The sequence below is a fragment of the Parasteatoda tepidariorum genome, chromosome X1 (genome assembly GCF_043381705.1).
Source record: "Parasteatoda tepidariorum isolate YZ-2023 chromosome X1, CAS_Ptep_4.0, whole genome shotgun sequence".
Taxonomy (NCBI): domain Eukaryota; kingdom Metazoa; phylum Arthropoda; class Arachnida; order Araneae; family Theridiidae; genus Parasteatoda; species Parasteatoda tepidariorum.
Window position 1 is genome coordinate 28,436,361 of NC_092214.1, and position 18,287 is coordinate 28,454,647.

General features: G+C 27.7%; 1 protein-coding gene and 1 long non-coding RNA gene across 2 annotated transcripts in view; one reads left to right on the top strand and one right to left on the bottom strand.

Moving 5' to 3' along the window:
* LOC107446644 (proton channel OtopLc) overlaps positions 1-18,287 on the bottom strand; it is a 120,331-nt gene that overhangs the window by 89,588 nt on the left and 12,456 nt on the right. The gene's annotated exons all lie outside the window — the stretch shown is intronic.
* LOC139427081 (uncharacterized) lies at positions 674-8,314 on the top strand. The gene is made up of 2 exons (XR_011638252.1): positions 674-752; positions 7,878-8,314. It is a non-coding gene; the product is annotated as an uncharacterized lncRNA (long non-coding RNA).

Consider the following 18,287-nt stretch of genomic DNA (forward strand, 5'->3'; position numbering starts at 1 on the left):
ACAATTCTTAGCAACATACTGAGAAATTTACAACTGCCTGTTTTCCACTTTTTTTAAGGCATTATTATAAAATTAAGATTTTTTAAAGGCATTATTATAAAATTAAGTTCATTCTAATATCAAAAATTCAAAATGAAAAATTAAGAAAATACACTGGGCACAATGTATTGCTTAAGTAAATTAGAATTTTGAAGTTCAAGAAATATCATTGATTTCACAAAAAGGAAAATATATTATTTTCATGCAATTTGTATTTTTCAATGTAGATTAAAAATAAAATTTATGCAAAACAAATAATGCTCTTTATAACTTTTGGCAAAAGATACGCATTTTTGAGCTTTCAAAACAAAAATATCCTTTCATTTCTCTTCCTCTCTTTTTTTTCCCTCGGTATGTGTGAAAAAATACTTAAGTTTAATAATTGATTTGTAATGAGTTGTGATTATGTAATTATTCAATTGATAAAACAGAACATACATATAGATCACAATTTTTAAAAAAAAAATTAAAAAAATCCCATGCCCAATGGAGGTTATGATGTTTTTTCTGTATAGCTCCAGAAACTTGAATGAAAAATTTGTTCCTTTCCTGTCGGAATATGGCGCCATCTGCTGTAAAAAAGAATAAGCGCGTTTTTAAGCTGTACTTCAACTTTTTACTCGACGTTCAAACGCGTCGATGTAAATTTATTTCCTGGCATTACGTGCAGAAGTGATAAATTAGTTGATTAGTTCTTCAATCAACTCCTCGCAGTAAGATTCTTTTTTTTTCGAAATGTTCTCCAATTTCAAGTTACACTCTTCGATTTCTAGTAGCTTGATTGAATAAGAAAACTTCTAGATTAGTTCAATTTATGATTTTCATTTATTTATTCTTCATTTTTTATGAAAAATTTACAGTCATGTTTACAAACTAAAAATGAATACATAATCTGCAAATATTTTTTATTAAACATTTCAAGAAAATGTTACTTCTTTTGTGAAGACTTAATATGCTTGAAAATGTTTTAATACGTAATATTATTGATTACGTAATATTTAAATACATTGAATGTTTCGATATTTCAATTTTGAAAATATTGAAGGTTTTTTCACGTGTTGTCCATATAAAGAAGTATACTATCAATGCTGATTGTATAAATCAAGCAGTTTCAAATTTTTATGAACTGTAAGAAAATTATTATTTCTATAACTCCATGCAATTGCATAAATTACTTTGAAATATTCTTTAAAAAAATTAGGACAACTTATATTCTAACTGATTCTTCGGTGTAATAGTAAGTAGGGCGCACACACATTCTTGCATTAACTCCATCTAGCAATGTCTCATTTTAGCCTTTCGACTTTGATAGTCTGCAGTTTAAGCTATGCTAAAATAATTCCATGTTTCAATGGCTTACAAAGTTTATCAATCCTTTCTAAATAAGATTCTATCACAAATATTTACCTAATTTATTATTAAAGTGTTACACGACAAAAATCTTGATATCTTGTAATAAAAAAAGGAGGGCTGAGTAATGTAGATTTTTTAAATATTTTGAATATGTTTGTAACAATTATAAATAATGAGATATGCTTGTTTTACGAAATGAACACGAGCACAATTTTATTACAGTAAAAAAATTGACACACAAATTGACTTTCAGCGTGTTTCACATCAGCCCCATTATTTTTAGCGTCTCATAGCCGGATTATTTTTAGTGTCTAATATTAGCCACATAATGTTTACTTTCTTATATATCAGCCTCATTATATTTTGTGTGTTACTTACTTTAGCACCAATTATTTTTAGTGCCTCATTTTAGCCACATTTACTCTTGTAATAATTAAGAAATTATGACTTCATCTTAAATTTAGAGCTTAGGACTATATAGTATATAAAGTTTACTTGTAACAAAATCTGCATGGCAGAGAAAATTTCAGCTTATGTTATTTTCAATATGAAGTCAATAATGCTACCTTTTAAAAAATTCCGGATCAAATTACGTTAAAAAGTACCGGCAATCTTTGTGCATGTTCCGTAAAGTTAATTTTATAATAATTTTGTAATAATTATTTAACTACAGTGATTCAGTGATTTTGAAATTAGCGGTATATTAGATATTTTGTTTCATAAAATTTTACGGTAAAATGTACCAGCACCCTGGGTGCCGGTTCATTTTATCTTTATTTGATCCGGATTTTTTTACAGTGAATGCGCCAAAAGAACCAGCAATATAAATTTCTAATTTATGTTGTTGTTTTTTCTCTATAAACGTAAGCCATTTATATTCAAAATAAGTTATTACAAAAACAATACAAAGGCAATTACAAAACAAAGGCAATTTCTTCTAACACCATCCACGCTTGCCCTACAACTAACTTTTGTCTTCCCATAACCTTCACTATTGTTTTTGATTGTTTTTTGATTGCTCCACCACTGTCCCTTTCGATTACAATAGGGGGTGTCGAATTCCAGGAAACTATCGCATACTAAGCACCTTTCCTCAAATGGAATTTTAACAAAGAAATTTCACATTTAAAGTTTTAAAAAATTCCCCCAAAGTTTGAAAATTAAAAAAAAAAATTAACGAGATAAAAAGATGGAACTTTAATACCTAATCGGGAATTGTTTATAGCACTTTATTAAAAATACCAGGCCATCATAGTCCTTATTAATCAGTATATTGAATACCTTATTTGAAACATGATCACATAATATGTATTCTTAAAGAACTCTAAAGGTTAGTACAAGGTGAGTTTAAAAACAAATTATTTCAAATAAAGTTAAGCACAGAGAAATGTAATGACTCAGATACTTTGAATGACATTTCGATTCCATTAATGATATATGATTATATAAGCAATAAAAATAAAAATGTAATAATCTTTTTGTCATCTTTATGCAATAAGTTAGCAATAAAACCAAAAAGAAAGAGACGAAGTAAACACATGTTGAATGAAAATAGGATTATTATTAAATCTATTTATTTGAATCGTATACATTTCAAACAATTCTCATAGCTTTCTTTTAGGAATGTTTGAGTGAATTTATTTATATAAGTGATTTTTAGGAAGAAAAAAATTTCTAAAATTTGAAATTAGACTGCTTTTATATACTTATTATTATTAATATTGTTAAGAAGAAGATTTTAATTTACGTAAGATATTCTAAAAACTTAAAAATATTAATTATGCGCAAACTATTACTTTATTTTAAACTATATACTCTTAAAACAAGTTATAAATTTGAACAAAATCTCTGAAACATTCTCAGAGTAATGAAATTTTGAATTTTGTTGCTTAAAATTTCTCAAGATAGAATGTATATTTGAAGAGTAAAAAAACCGATTCCCTTGCAGAAAAGACATGTCGAGAAATTTTAGTTTTTATATCTGGAAAAGGAATTTAAAATATAGTTTGCCTAATATTAACTAGCATGTTTCAGATTTAACCCTTAAATCATCAATATCACATGTTAGTGTGTGATAATTATAAAATAGGTTATTCTGAGTAATCCGATGTCCTATCTCACGCACTGTTACGTAATTGTTTGTCAAGAGAGAATTTAAAAATGTTACATCACGCTATATACATTAATTAAGTTATTAATAAAGAATCAAGATATTTTTACTGCTTGGTAAAAAGTTCGTTGAATAATAAAATGCTAAAATTTAGAAAACTTATCTTTAAACAAAGACCATGAAACAACAAATCTTCATAGTAAGGCTCATTAAAAAATAGTTTCATTTTATAATATGAAACTAAAACATAATTCCCTACTCAATTTCACCGAACAAATGGCTGATTTTTAAAAATAAAATAAAAAATAATTTATTCTGTTATTATATTTTTATGATTTGCTTACAACCTAAGAAAAAAACATCGTTATGACGCAGATAAAATACCAATAAAGCCATTAGTAATGACGGATGCTTATCTCAGTCCAATATTTTATCTCAAAAATCTAAAAGAGATGCCATTTACTTTTTTAAAAAATGACAATGCGAAAACCATTTTTTTTAAATAAGAAGAAACATTTGCATGTAATTGTATCTGTTAAAGTTAGCTTGAATATTTGGATACCTTTATCTGTTTATTAAACTTGCGACTTTCTGATACAGCTGAATTTAGATTTGATTGTGTTTAGTCCAAAGAAAGAAGAAGGTGCATACAAACATGTTAACTTTATATATACTAAGTGAGATGTGTAGATACATTTTTAGTTAGGAAATCAGATCGAAAAAAATATTTTTTCTGAATAAACGTGTTTTTTTTTTTTCTGACAGTTAAAAATTTTTGAACCTCAAGGCATTCAGTGATAGCAGCAACCTGGAAAATAATGCTTCAATAATTTAGCTAGAAGAGTATTGTTCTTGTTTCTAAAGGCATATACCAATTTCTAGCTAGCTTGCTTGGTGGAACCACGCGAATTTAAGGCAGAGGGTGCGTTTCTTGTTTCTCAGTGGAGCCATCTGTGGCCAAGAATACGACCTCAGTCACACACGTGTCACAGCCCGGTTTAAAGGGCAGACTCATTCATATATATGGGATTATTAATCCACTGATCCACTTAAATCAGAAAACGATCAATCTCCAATTCAGTGCCCCAGAGGTATTAATTTGTTATGGGAACTTGAAGGACATTGTGACGCGTCAGATTTAACGTGCAACAGTCACCATTTACTACATGTCGAGTCTTCAGCCGGCAGGGATCGAACTCACTACCCCTTGCACACTGACCCAACGGCCTACAAACCAGGTTATCCAGGCCCTAAGAAAAGCGTTTGAAGTTTAAGCCTTTTTATTTCGAATTTACTCTTACATGTATTTCATTATATCTCATAAGCCATTAAAGCTTATGAAAAAATTTCTACACAATTATATAACTGGTATATTCAAAGGTAATTCCACACAAATATAATGTTTCGAATTTTTTATGAAATTTAATAGTTATAGAGAAATATTGAATTGAAACGTGTACAAATTTTTTCAAAAATTTTGAACCAAGTAGTTTTTAAGGACAAAATTCAAACATTTAAAGGATGGACGATTTAATAAAGGAGGACGATCGAATTGATCTTAACAACAAAAAAAATTGAACATTACGTTTTTTATGCTTTATTCCTTAAAAACTATGTGACTCTGATTACTTCTGAACTTAATTATTTAAAAAATTACTTAATTTTAAAATAATTTAAAAATTTTAATCCTTTAAAATACAAAATTTATTAATTTTAAACATTAATTTCTCTGCATGATTCAATTATATATATATATATATATATATAAATTCAAGAAACACAAGTTATTAAAATTTTCAAAATGAGGAATCACATAGGGGCAGAGATTGACAAAAGCATGAAACTAAAGCACAAAAAAAAAAATTTTAAGAGAAAATTCAAGTAAGAATNATATATATAATAAAAAAAATCTTCTCCTCTTAAATAGTTCCACAGACATGACAAAATAATAAGGTCTACTACCAATCATTAAATCAAAAGTTATTTAAAGTGTTCTTTTCTTTAATATAGTCGAACCTCGTTAACGTGAACACACTTGACCTGAATTTTTTTTTTTAATTTCGGAGTTGTTATTTTCGGTTTATTTAATTCCTTTAATTGTAAATGTAACTGCATTAACTACAAAAATTAAGTGATTATACTGTGTAATGCTCTGCATTAGTTTATGTTTTATATATGATCTAATAATTGCATCAAACAGATGTATTTTGACGATTTCAATACAGTATAGAAAATAGATTATGTAAATACTTGAATATTCCTATGAAAAGCAGCACTCTTAAATCTGCATTATGTTGTAATTTTAGTGATTTGACAGTGTAGCGTGTTGTATTTGTTATATTTTTTTGCTCATAAAATTTCAAAAGAGGAAACATTATTTTTTCAGTATAATTTAACGCACTAGTTTCTTATCTAAATTAATATGGCTACTTTTTCGAGAAATTAAATTTTAATGCATTTTCTAATAAATGAAAACATATTGAATTTTGACGAAATAAAATGTTATATACGCTTATAAAACCCTAAATAACTTTCAATGTAAACACTCTTATTGTACAATATCTCTTAAGTTGAATTCATTACCTATGGAAAAAAAATTTAATATGAACAGAAAATTTCTTTTTCCCCTGGCAGGTAAGAAAACTGATCGTTCTCAGTTCCATATCTTGGTTTTTCGAATGTTTTGTTACAGAATTGATAATTTCAAATTACAGCAGTCAAATGAAACAATTGTCTGAATTGAATCTGAAGAGGGAGAGCAACATTACAGGACTTTTGCTTTTTTGTATTCTTAATATGAATGGAGTATAGAGATGATATAGAGGAGTTAGAGGGGTGGTGTCTAAATAAAAGCCCCTTTTAAAAATGGTTAAATGTACTATTATGCCTTCAAATTTAAAGAAAAATTCATTTAGAGATTATACGTAATGTTTCCCTGTTAAGTCTATTTAGATCTGTTGTACATATATTTTTAGTTTATTTTTTACATATATATTTAGTATTTTTTTTTCTTTCTTCATTTGGCACAAGTTTGGCGATTTTCAAGTGCTACACTGCACCCATACTCCAATGAATCATTTTTCTCGGTGGGGGGGGGAGTAGATAGGAAATAATTGATTTTAATTAATCTGGGGGAGGGAAATAATCGATGCATAGTGAAACATTTTACGACGAAAATTTCAAACGATTAAAGAGAATTTTAACTATTTTTGCAGTAAGTCATTTAAAGTAACTAAACATAAATATTCTACTTTTTTTTACTTAACTCAAAATTATTGAGCAAATTTTTATTTCAATATTTTTTTTTGTTTACATGTACGTATAGCAATTTTTAAATTTGTTGAACTTATAAAATACAGAATAATAAATATATAGAAAATAGAGTTGTTAAACTTGTTTTTAGAATAAAAATAGATTCATTGGATATTTTGAAATAAGAGCAGTATAGCCTCATTTTTGTTGTGAAATTGAAATAAAAAGTATGAAAATATAATTTTTAAGCATATTAAAAGGTTAAATCACAAATAAATTTCAAAGCACTTTAATGAAAGGACGGACAAATAAAAATTTAAAAAATATATATTTTTTTAAATAATTCATCTGTCACTAGGTAACGTTTCATTCAGAAAACGCACTAGAGAGCTTGTTAGTTAAATACCCTATAAAGTGTTATTAAATTATTATATTATTAACATATCAGTTTTAAAGCTTCCTTTTTATTTTTAAAAAGAAATTAATATTTGCTGTTAAAATTGGATGTATCAGCGATTGAATATTTTGGAAGCATATCAATAAAATTACTTGGGAATGCAATTTTATTTTACTTATTTTTGTTAATACTAAATATCAAAAATCAAATCTAAAAATCTTAAAACTAAAAATCAAAAAACAAAAAATAATAAAAATGAATATTAAATTGAGAATAAATGTATCTTATTTTAAAATGTTTATAACGTGTAAAAAGTTTCATATTTTGAGATGAAACAATTTATCTATTACTTTTAAACTCGTAACTTTTTTTTGTTTAATTCAACTAGTTTTTAATCAGAAATGTCCAATTTGTTTGTTTATTGTCAGGTGTTATGAATAGGATCCCACTTCTTTCCACTGAATGGATTGCAATGCCCTCTCTATAACCCCTTATACCATCTCTATAGAATAGAGTTTTCATTCACCGCTTGGATTTGTCGCCTGAGTGTGTAAATGTAATGAAGCATGTTTTCCTGAGAAATGACCACCCATATTGATCCTTTGTTCACTATGGATAGTCATTTCTCCCACACTCTCATAGTTTATTTTAAGAAATTGATATTGCTGAATTTCTTTTCTACAGGCAAAGTCGTAAGAAGCTAATTTTTTTCTTAAATTTCACCAGGGAATACTTTGATCTTTTCCTTTGATGAATGCTTAAGAAGCAATCAATCATTTTGTAAAAAAAAGGTAAGTTCGAATCATTTTTGGATGCAATTGAGAGAACTTGTGAAAATCATCAGTGAATAAGAAGCCAGAGCAGCGAACTATTACCAATTATTTTGTTAATTTCTCTCTAATTTATGCATTAAATCAGTTTTCTTCGATTAGTTAGTTACTTTTCAATAATTTTTCATTTGCTTCTACAGAATTGAAGAATAATAGAGCACCGGAAATAAGTATACTTTTTTAATTTCGTATAAACTATAAAACTTTTTTAAACTCGTATAAACTCTGTAAAATTATTTTATTTTTAAAGTAATTGATTGTATTTATTATGAGATGTTTTAAAGCTATTAATGTAATGTAAAGTGTAGAATAAAAACATTTATTGAAGTGAAATATACATTAATTTATGCGTTCATAATAGAAATTTAATATTAGAAAACACAATTCGATAACAGACATGGATAATGGAAAATATTTGTGTATTGTACGATTTTCATCAAAAAAATTTTTGAACTGATAACATGAACTATTTTTAACGTGAAAAAAATTTTCTGTTGCCCTTCGAGTTGATGTTTACGATGTTTGACTGTTTTATATGAATATTAAAATTTTTATAAAATACTATCCTTATAAGAAAATAGTGGTTAAATTTGATATTTTACAAATATGAATGATGTAATTGATGAAAGAAATTAAATAAAATGAAATTCACTTATATTTCCATTGATAACTTGCTAACGTTGGTTGTATTGGAATTTATATTATTCTATACATTTCACTATTCCATACATTTCATTTCCTTTGTACTGATCATCGAAATAATTTTGCTGCATAAGCTTATTTTAAACACTATAAAAACAAAATGTTAAAACCCAAAATTAAAATCTGTCGAAAAGTTATTCAAAAAATAAGCAAATAAATGGAATACATATTTTTTTTTTTCATGTTTGTTTCTCAAGGAGAATTTAATCAGTTTAGTCAAAACTTTAGATTTTCTTCTTTACAAATACACTATTTAAGAGTATGTAAAAAATTTTATACCATATAATTTGAAAAATTTTTGATCACTATTGAAATAGCTAAATTAATAATAATTTCTTTACACAGAAAATGCATCTGTACTAAACAGGTTTCAAGTAAAAAAAACAAAAACAAAAAATTAAATAAATAAATAAAAAAAAAACAGCAAGGTCAAACTTTTTACTATCTGTTCAGCTCAACTATTTGGTTCATGTTTTCGAGATTGTGTATAATTCCCATATCATACTAATCAGGATAAAAATTAATTGAAAATAAACGACAGCAGTCTGTCCCTCTATTTAACCGTAGAGTTTACGATAAAGAACATTTTTTTCCTTTACGGTTTTGAAATCGTTTACCAGTAGCATGGTTATAATACCATGAATACAAAACTATACGGTTTTTTAACCATTCATAACTAACATGGTTTCAAAAACGAAATAAAGAAATTTAACTGGAGCTAGACTTATATGCAGGTAATTAGCATTGGAGAGTGCAATACACTAGAAATGTTGAAGGGAATGGAGGAAATATTGTAGTGTCAACACTGGGACTCGAATCCCAGTTCTGTCTGTCATTCATGAGACTGGCAAATTAGCCCACTCGGCTATAATAAGTAAGCAGTTGCAAGGAACTAAGTGGCTTTATTAGGTGGGCTTAGCTGGTGCTATAAAATTCTGGTTGTTTAACCGTATTAGGTGAAAGCAGTTAATAAACGGTTTTTCTCGCATTTAACGGTTTGATTACCATTTTATTTATGGTTATTTGAATGTCTTTGTTTGAATATATTAAAATAACAATTAAATAAATTGTTATTTAAAAAAAATTCCGAGAAATTTCTAGCAGTGTAGTAAATGATGCGTATTAATTAGTATAGTTAAGATAAGCTCTTCAAATCATTAATCGTATTAGGTGTATGTGTTGGTGAGAAAGAATTAGCAACTAAAATAAAATTAAAATTAACAAAACTTCGGAAGCGTGCATGAAACAATAAATTGAAAAAAAAAAGGAGATTCCACTCTTATAAATTATACATATAATTTAATGCATAATTACAATTAAATTGATTATTAAATTTTAAAAAAGGCTTACTACCCCTCATACAAAAGTAATAAGATTACAAAAGTTAAAATAAAATTTAACTGAATGAATTTTTTTAATTAAGTTATTTATTATAAACCTTTATTGTGACTCCTTTACAATCGTCACACATTACGAAAGCAATAAAGCTTTTGTAGGCTAATAGATCATAGGCTAATAGATAATAATTTTGAAGATAAATCCGACTTTTAAAAAAAACTTCTCAAAACGCTGGTAGAGGCCTATTTAAATACGTAATTATAAATATAGACACATTGCAATGAATTCAGGTTGATTAAATTATTCTTAGCACATTTTCAGATTAGCCTATAGGCTGATTGCAATAAGCCAAAAAGTACCAGACAGAATAGAAAATACATACGAATTTCCAATTAGCCTGGAGCATTGCAAAATGCGACATTTACTAATATCCGGATATTCTATTTAGTCAGTGACATATTTTAGGTATCAATAAAATGCCAAAAATAATAAATTCATAATTTCATAATTATCTCTTATTATAATAAAAATAAAATGGTAAATATAATAAGCTCATAATTTTATAATTCTCATTTTATTATCAATTAAGTATTTTTTTAAGAAAATTGTTATTATTATTATTTTTTTTATATTTTTCTTGTGAGTGACCTCCTTAACACAATCTAAAAAATAGTAATATTCCATTAAAATAAAAGTTATGATGAGGAAATGCATATTGTCCTGACTTCAGTTAAGCGTTCAGAAATAAGAATCCATTAAATCCCTTTCTATCAAATATCATAACAGTGAGTATAAACACCTGCTTCTATAATAGCATCCTTCTTTTGTAGGAGTACAGTTCACCGTACCGAATGTTTTTCTCATGTTGAAGTTTCATATAAAAACCATAAAAACATATGGGATTGCGATTATGTATCACTCCTTATCATTTTCATCTTTAATCTGAAACTTAGGTCTCGTGATTTAAAAGATATTTTAGATTGTTCAATTACTCTGATTCAGCATTTTTTTAGGTATTCTATTCAAATGGCTTTCTTGAATACTCGGAAACTGTATTTTGTTTTACTTTAACAATACAGTTTTTTTTTATACTCCTGAAAATTGAGTTGAAATTTATTTGCTCGTGTAATAAAAAAAAAAACAAATAATTAATCATCAAAATAAAAATTATTGGTGAAATAATATTTTTTAGCCGTGCTTCATTAATTATTATTTAAATCAGTGGCTCAATATGAGCTACTCTTTAGAGGACTCTATACCACAGGAAAAACATTTCATGTCAAATTCTGTTTTATCTGCATCAGTATTTTAAAATTTTTTAAGTTTAGAGGAAAGTAAGTTCGGGAAAATTCAGAGTAAACTATAAAATTTCAAATGCTGAAATTCTTTTTTAAATATCAAAATGCAAGCAAATTATTGAAGAATTACTTCCCCACAGTCCAATTCTATATATACTTTCCATACTTTGTTTACATTCTGATATTTTGTATTAAAAAAATTCGCATTTGAAACTTCATTGTTTCTTCTGGGTTTTTTTTCTCTTTTTTTATGATATAAATTTTATGATTAACTTTTTTCTGTGATATAAATTTTAGACGCAACAACTGCCTTAAAGGTCAGTGCCAGAAAACTTCCAGTGCAGCATTGGGGGCTACAGATTATTTTTCATCTGTAATTAAGAAGAAAAATAAACTTAGAGCGAGAAGTCTACAGAAGTTTAGTTAGAAGAAATATTTTAATTTTTTGGAGACAAATTCCTCAAAGGATAATACGGCAATTTGTTTGCAAATGAAGTCAGCATAGATAACTCAGAAAGTTTTCTTCCAGAGAGATTTTCAGAAACTTTTGCATAATCTTTCTGTTTGCATACTAAATATTGTCGAATACTCTTCACCATACGGAATGATATGTATATTTCAGCTGCGCAATGTATAGTCTGTCTATCATAGTAACTCCACAAAATCTGTGTGCTATTATTGAAACAAGAAAGATAATGCGAATATAATTTTTATGAAATGGTTATAATTATACTGGTAAACAGAGGAAAAACTATGGAAAAATTACCTTACTTGTATGATAAAGATATTTCTGGTTAACGAAACAATAGTTCTGGTAATTAAACCAAAATGACTGTATTTAAGCCATTCTTTTGATAAATATACCATACGCTATGGTAGTGGATAACCAGAAATTCTGGTTGTCAAAATTATAGTTTTTATTGCGATACATTTAGTATCAAATAAAAAATCAAAAAGTAAATTTAGCCCAAAAAATTTTTTTTGCCTTTCTCTAAATTATCACGATAAAACCGGTTTTTAAATTTTGGCAATTGAACCAAATTCTAGCAATTAAACCAACAAAATACGGTATTTAAATCATTATTTTGATAAATTTACCATCCGCTATGGTAGCGGTTTACCGGAAATTCTGGTTTCCAAAATTACAGTTTTCATTTAGTAACAAATAAAAAACTGAAAAATAGATTTAACCAAATAAATGATTTTTATGCCATACTCTAAAATATCACAGCAAAATTTCCAAAATGTGTTTCAGAACTGTCACTGATTTTACTTTTTATTTGGTAGTTTTCATGTTAATGCTTTTTTCCAATTAGAATGGTAATTATCTACTGAAGCTTCTATGGTTTATTTTGAATGGCGGTTTATTGGCTTATAAGTGTTGAATAACTGTTAACTTTTTATTGTTTTAAATGTTAGCAAATGTTAACTTATAGATTACGTAGGAAAAAAGACAATTAACCGACGAGAAACAAAGTTGACAAGTTAATTTTACTAAATAAAATAGAGGTTATCAAAATAAAAAATTTTGTGTCATCTCAAACTATACTAGCACTGATAAAATTACCCACTTCTGGTTAAAATTACTGAATTTCACCACATTTACTACCAAACAGGATGATAATAAAAACCCTTTTTTAATTTTGACTTTACCAAAAACTTATTACCAAAGCGCTTTGATAAGAATTATAGTGCTTTTTGGTGTTCCCATGAAACACGGTAAATTTAACCATATTCTGGTATTTTTGATTAAGCATTTTTTTTTCTTACAGCGCATGTTATTGAATTAAAAATTGGAATTTAATTTACTCTGCGTAAAAAAAAATTCTGTTTAGTTATCTAGATGGTTTAGAAATGGATTGAATTCATCTTCCTTTTTAAGTATAATTTCATATATAATTAAATTTAAACAACGTTCATTTCTTGTGTTCATCTACTTTTTTGAGAATATTGGTATACATATCTTTGGGTAAGCCTTAATAGTCTCCACCTACTTGCGTTAGGGTAGCAGACAAATCTTGAGTTACTAAGATGGAGCAGCAATTTAACTCATCATATTCCGGGCCTACAAGGTCCAAAAACCAACTATGTTTCGGGAAAAGATATGTTTTTTAAGTAAATACTTTATATTACATTTACAGTTAGAAAATAATAATTAATTCTTCAATTTAAGACGAAATTCTAAACTTAAACAGTAATTTTGAAATAATTGAATCTGCCAGATTCAAAAATATGTCTCAAAAATATTTTGTTTATTGATATCGAAATACTCTATGAAAGTTAAAAAATAGTTACTCAACTTACCCGAGATGAACGGATGTTCCTTAATTGTACAATAGTTCAGTATTTCAAAAGATTTTAAAATGCAAAAAAAATTGGGAAGCTTGTCTCAAATATACCCTGGTTTTAATGTCTTCGTTTAAATCTGTATTGCATTATCTGGGACATTCAACCAAGGTGAGGAGCCCACTTTCCCCCCAAAGAGTAATTTTGAAAAAATATATAATTCAAAAAGAAGATTTCATAAATGTTCCTTAAACTAATTTGTAGTTTCGAAAAAAATTCAAAAATGCAAATGCACCAATGTTTCGAGATGTGGAAGAAATATAAATAAAATATTGATTTTTTCGAAATTTATTTCTAAAGAACATTTTCTTGTACCAAAACATGGTGAAAACAAATATAGTTTAAGAAATTATTTAAAAATGAAAGATGCAAGAAATTTATATAAAATAAAAAATAATAAAACCACTTTTCTCATGAAAAAAAATTTTTTTTATAATTTAAGCTTAAAGTTCGTCAGTACTTATAACACCTTAACGTATTTTAACTATTTATTTTGACAGATTGGAAATTCATAATATGTGATTTGCATTAAAAGCTTCTGAAAAGGGCAATTTTTAAACAGAAAATGTAGAAATGTTATTTACAGTTTCTATATATTTCTTCTCAAACAATATTAATATATTACTGCTTTGTTTAACAAACTTTTTTTTATTTATTATATATTTCTACTTTGATTTTGCTATAAATAGAATGTTGTACTATGAACCTTCCGAACCAGAGGTATGATACGCAGTCAAGGTCGTGGTCCACTCATAAATGTTTATCGAATTTTCTTGGGAAGGTTAAATGACGTTTCAATCGGTCAAGACGCGTGGTCTAAAAAATGAAGTGCTAAGTCTAAGAAATGAAAACTAAGTCTAGAATGAGAAAATTAAGGTACCCAGGAGCAAAGAGAGGATCTGATCTCTAGTTTTTATAACATTATCTTTCCTGAATATAATGACCCAATTCATTGCGTAGTACATTTGCCATTAGACAAGATGACTACTGAGCAAGTGGATCATTTACTGAACACTCACCAATAATAGGCATTTCCTCACCAAAACATTTGCAAAAACAATGATGGGCATTAAATGATACTCGTCTTATCTTCTGGTTGCATATTAACTAGTTTTATATTTCTCTTGATCCTTTATTTCGGCATTGATGATCAACGATTCTGAGAAATCAGGTAATCATAAAACATGCAGGTACATTTGCATTAATTATTTGTCATCGCAATATCAAAGTTGTTAAAGAAATGTGTTTGTATCACTATCATTTTAGCATCAAATGCAATTTTATGAAGAATGAAAGTTTTTCAAATGGAAATTTTGTATTTTTAGTAGCAATGCAAGCAATGGAATTAAATGTAATCGTAGCTAGAAATTACTTGCAATTAAGATTACATGCAATTCTGATTACTTGTATCCATAAATCACAATACTTTAAATCATCGATCATATGATTACTTTTAATAGTCATTTTATCTATTAGTTGTGTCACGATTACAATAGTAATCGCAAATTATGATTACCTGGTACATATAACGATTACAATAGTAATCTTGAAAAATATGTTTACCTGTAATCATGCTTACAATTATAAATTATGGCGAACTGTTATCTACCATTATTATAATAATAATCGCAATTTATGATTACCTGCACTCTTAATTACAATAGTAATCGTAAATTATATGTTAATGATTACAACAGTAATCGTAAAGTAATCGACTACTATATAACCCTTGTTATCGATTTTTGCAATCAACGCCCAACTTTGTCCATGAATGAGCTGGATTAACGTTTCTGAGTGCAAGTGAAGAAATGTAAACAAGTTACCCATCTTATCCTATTTAAAAATGGTTTGTTATTCATCCAGTTTTAAAACTATGTTACACTTCAACTGAAGAACAAAAACAAAGATTTTCTTCTTCAGCATAAATGAATTGACCATGAATTTTTTCAGGTTGTTTTGCTCTTGTCTAAGACCATGAACTGAACATTCTTTTAACGTTAAAGAAAAGCTGGCATAATGACAGAACAAGAGCAGCTTAGAAACGTCTACTCTGCAGAAATAAAAGAGACATCATAAACATTGACTTTAGAGATTTTCGAGACATTTTTATTGCGTGTGTTACTTCACCTTCTTTAAATATTATTCTGTTAAACAGTGGCAACTAAAAATACTATAAAGAATTGGTAAAATTTTTTCACACCTTTCTCTATATCGTAACTTTAGAATGCTTACAACACATTTTCTTTTTAAATAATAGTAGCTAAAATACTTAAAAATCAGTTAACTTTTATGCTACATAAATAGAGAGAAATATTTCGATTTTTTTAAAGAGATTTGTTTTTAAACTATTTTGAGACTGATTTTACTTTTTAAGGCAAAACAACAATTATTATTTTGCTTGAAATTAAGCAATAAATTGCGATATTGCGAAATTATGAATAATAATCAAGAGTTTCAAATGAAATAAAATTAAACAAAAACCAGATTTGAAAACTTTTTAGGACATACTTTGTCTTGTGAGCTTGAATTCAAACATAGAAGAGATTTTCAAATACTTTTTTTTTTTTTTTTGAAGACACACATAATTAAACTTAAAAGTAATGTTATTACTATTTATAGCTTTACAACTTCATAAGAAAGTCAAATTTCTGTGAATCTGAACCAGGAACAGAAATTGAATTTTATAAGCAATCAATGTGTTTGAATTTTATAAGCAATCAAATTTGCGCCATAGTCGCAACAGTAATAAACATTCTCTGAGAAAGAAAAAGTTAATCAATTCAGCTAAGTGTAAAGTGCTCTAGCAATGCTGCCAACTTTTATGAATATTTCATTTCTATCTTACACTTATTTCATTTCTTTTACAGGTTATTCACTTCTATTTTTACATGTTAAGTAGTAGAAAAATTTATACTTTTTCGTTTTGTTTATTGAATTTATAAATATGGTTCGAAATGATCTTCACCACCAATCAATTCAGCACAATGTAGGTGTCTATGGGCTGTTGTTGTTGTTGTTGTTCATTTACGTCGCACTAGAGCTGCACAATGGGCTATTGGCGACGGTCTGGGAAACATCCCCGAGGATGATCCGAAGACATGCCATCACAAATTTGATCCCCTGCAGAGGGGATGGCACCCCCGCTTCGGTATCCCGACGACCTGCACGCGAAGTCGAGCACTTTACGGTAGAACAGTTTAACGAGTACCCATACCAAACACCCTCGGTCCCTACGCAGACTGATCCAAGTGGTCACTCACCCGCACACTGACCGTAGCCAGTGATGCTTGACTTCGATGATCTGCTGGGAACCGTGTCTTAACGATCAGTCTACTGCGAGACAGGTTTCTATGGCATAGCTGCCAACTTTTACAGATTTTTCGTAAGATTTGATTTTTATGCTAAAATGGTAAAATAATTGACAGTTTTCGTTTATTTCTTGGAAATATAAAATGCAACTCGAAATAATTTTCTCCACCAATCAGCTCATCAAAATGTATGCTATTAAATGGCTGACAACTTTTACGACTTTTCGTAAATAAAAAATTATGTATAAAGTGGTGGCAAAATTTATGCTTTTTCTTTTTCTTTATTGAATTCATAAATGCAATTTAAAATAAATTTCTCCACCACTATGTAGAAATAAATTAAATATATATATAAATTCATACTAATCATATAATGGTGTGTTTAAGTTTTGCCAACATAAGAATAAGAAATTCTACTACACTTGCAATTTAATTGTAATTTCACTGCCACTTGGGAAAACTCCTCGGAAAAAGTTGGCTAGTATGCTATAGTGGATGAAAAATGTGTTCAGACGTGCTTCTCTAAGTATAGCTCAAGATTTTAAATTGAAAATTTAGAAATCTGTTCTTCAGATGCCTCACTTTAGGACTATGCAACAATACAATAATAGATATATAGGCAAAAAAAATTAAATATTTGCATAAACATACATATTCATACATTCTTCATACATTCTTCATACATATTCATACAAACATAAATTCTTACATATTTTTAAACGTTTTTAGAGGTATATATTTTTGTTAATCATATTTCTCATTTCAATGTATTCCTTCTTTCTTTTAAACAGCAAATATTTTTATTAATGATAATGAATAATATCTATAGTTACATGATACGTACAGAATAATTCGTGACATTTATGATTTCGTTACTAGAATATTTTTAACAATTTCCTGTTTGAAATAAGTAAATATTTTTGGAGAGCATTTCAAAAATTACCTTGATGATCTCCATCATATTCAGGTTTACAAAATGCATATCTCATTATTTTGTCTCTGAATGTATCGTGCTCTAGCAGCGCAACAGGAACACATGCGATTACCTCGCCGAAACGGTCAGGGTTTCGAAACCGTCGGACGCACTTACAGACTGTGAATTTACTGTCCTGTGGTGCATTTTTTAATGTACCAAATTTACTGCAAAACAGCATGTAATTAAGCATCATTTTATTTGTTACTTTATCATGTGTCATTACCAAAATGCAACGATAAAAAATGTCGTATTTTTTGGGGAGAAAATGCGATGAAATTTATCATACTTAGATATTTTTGACAACAGTTTTTTACTCTGTTCACAATTATGAAAATAAT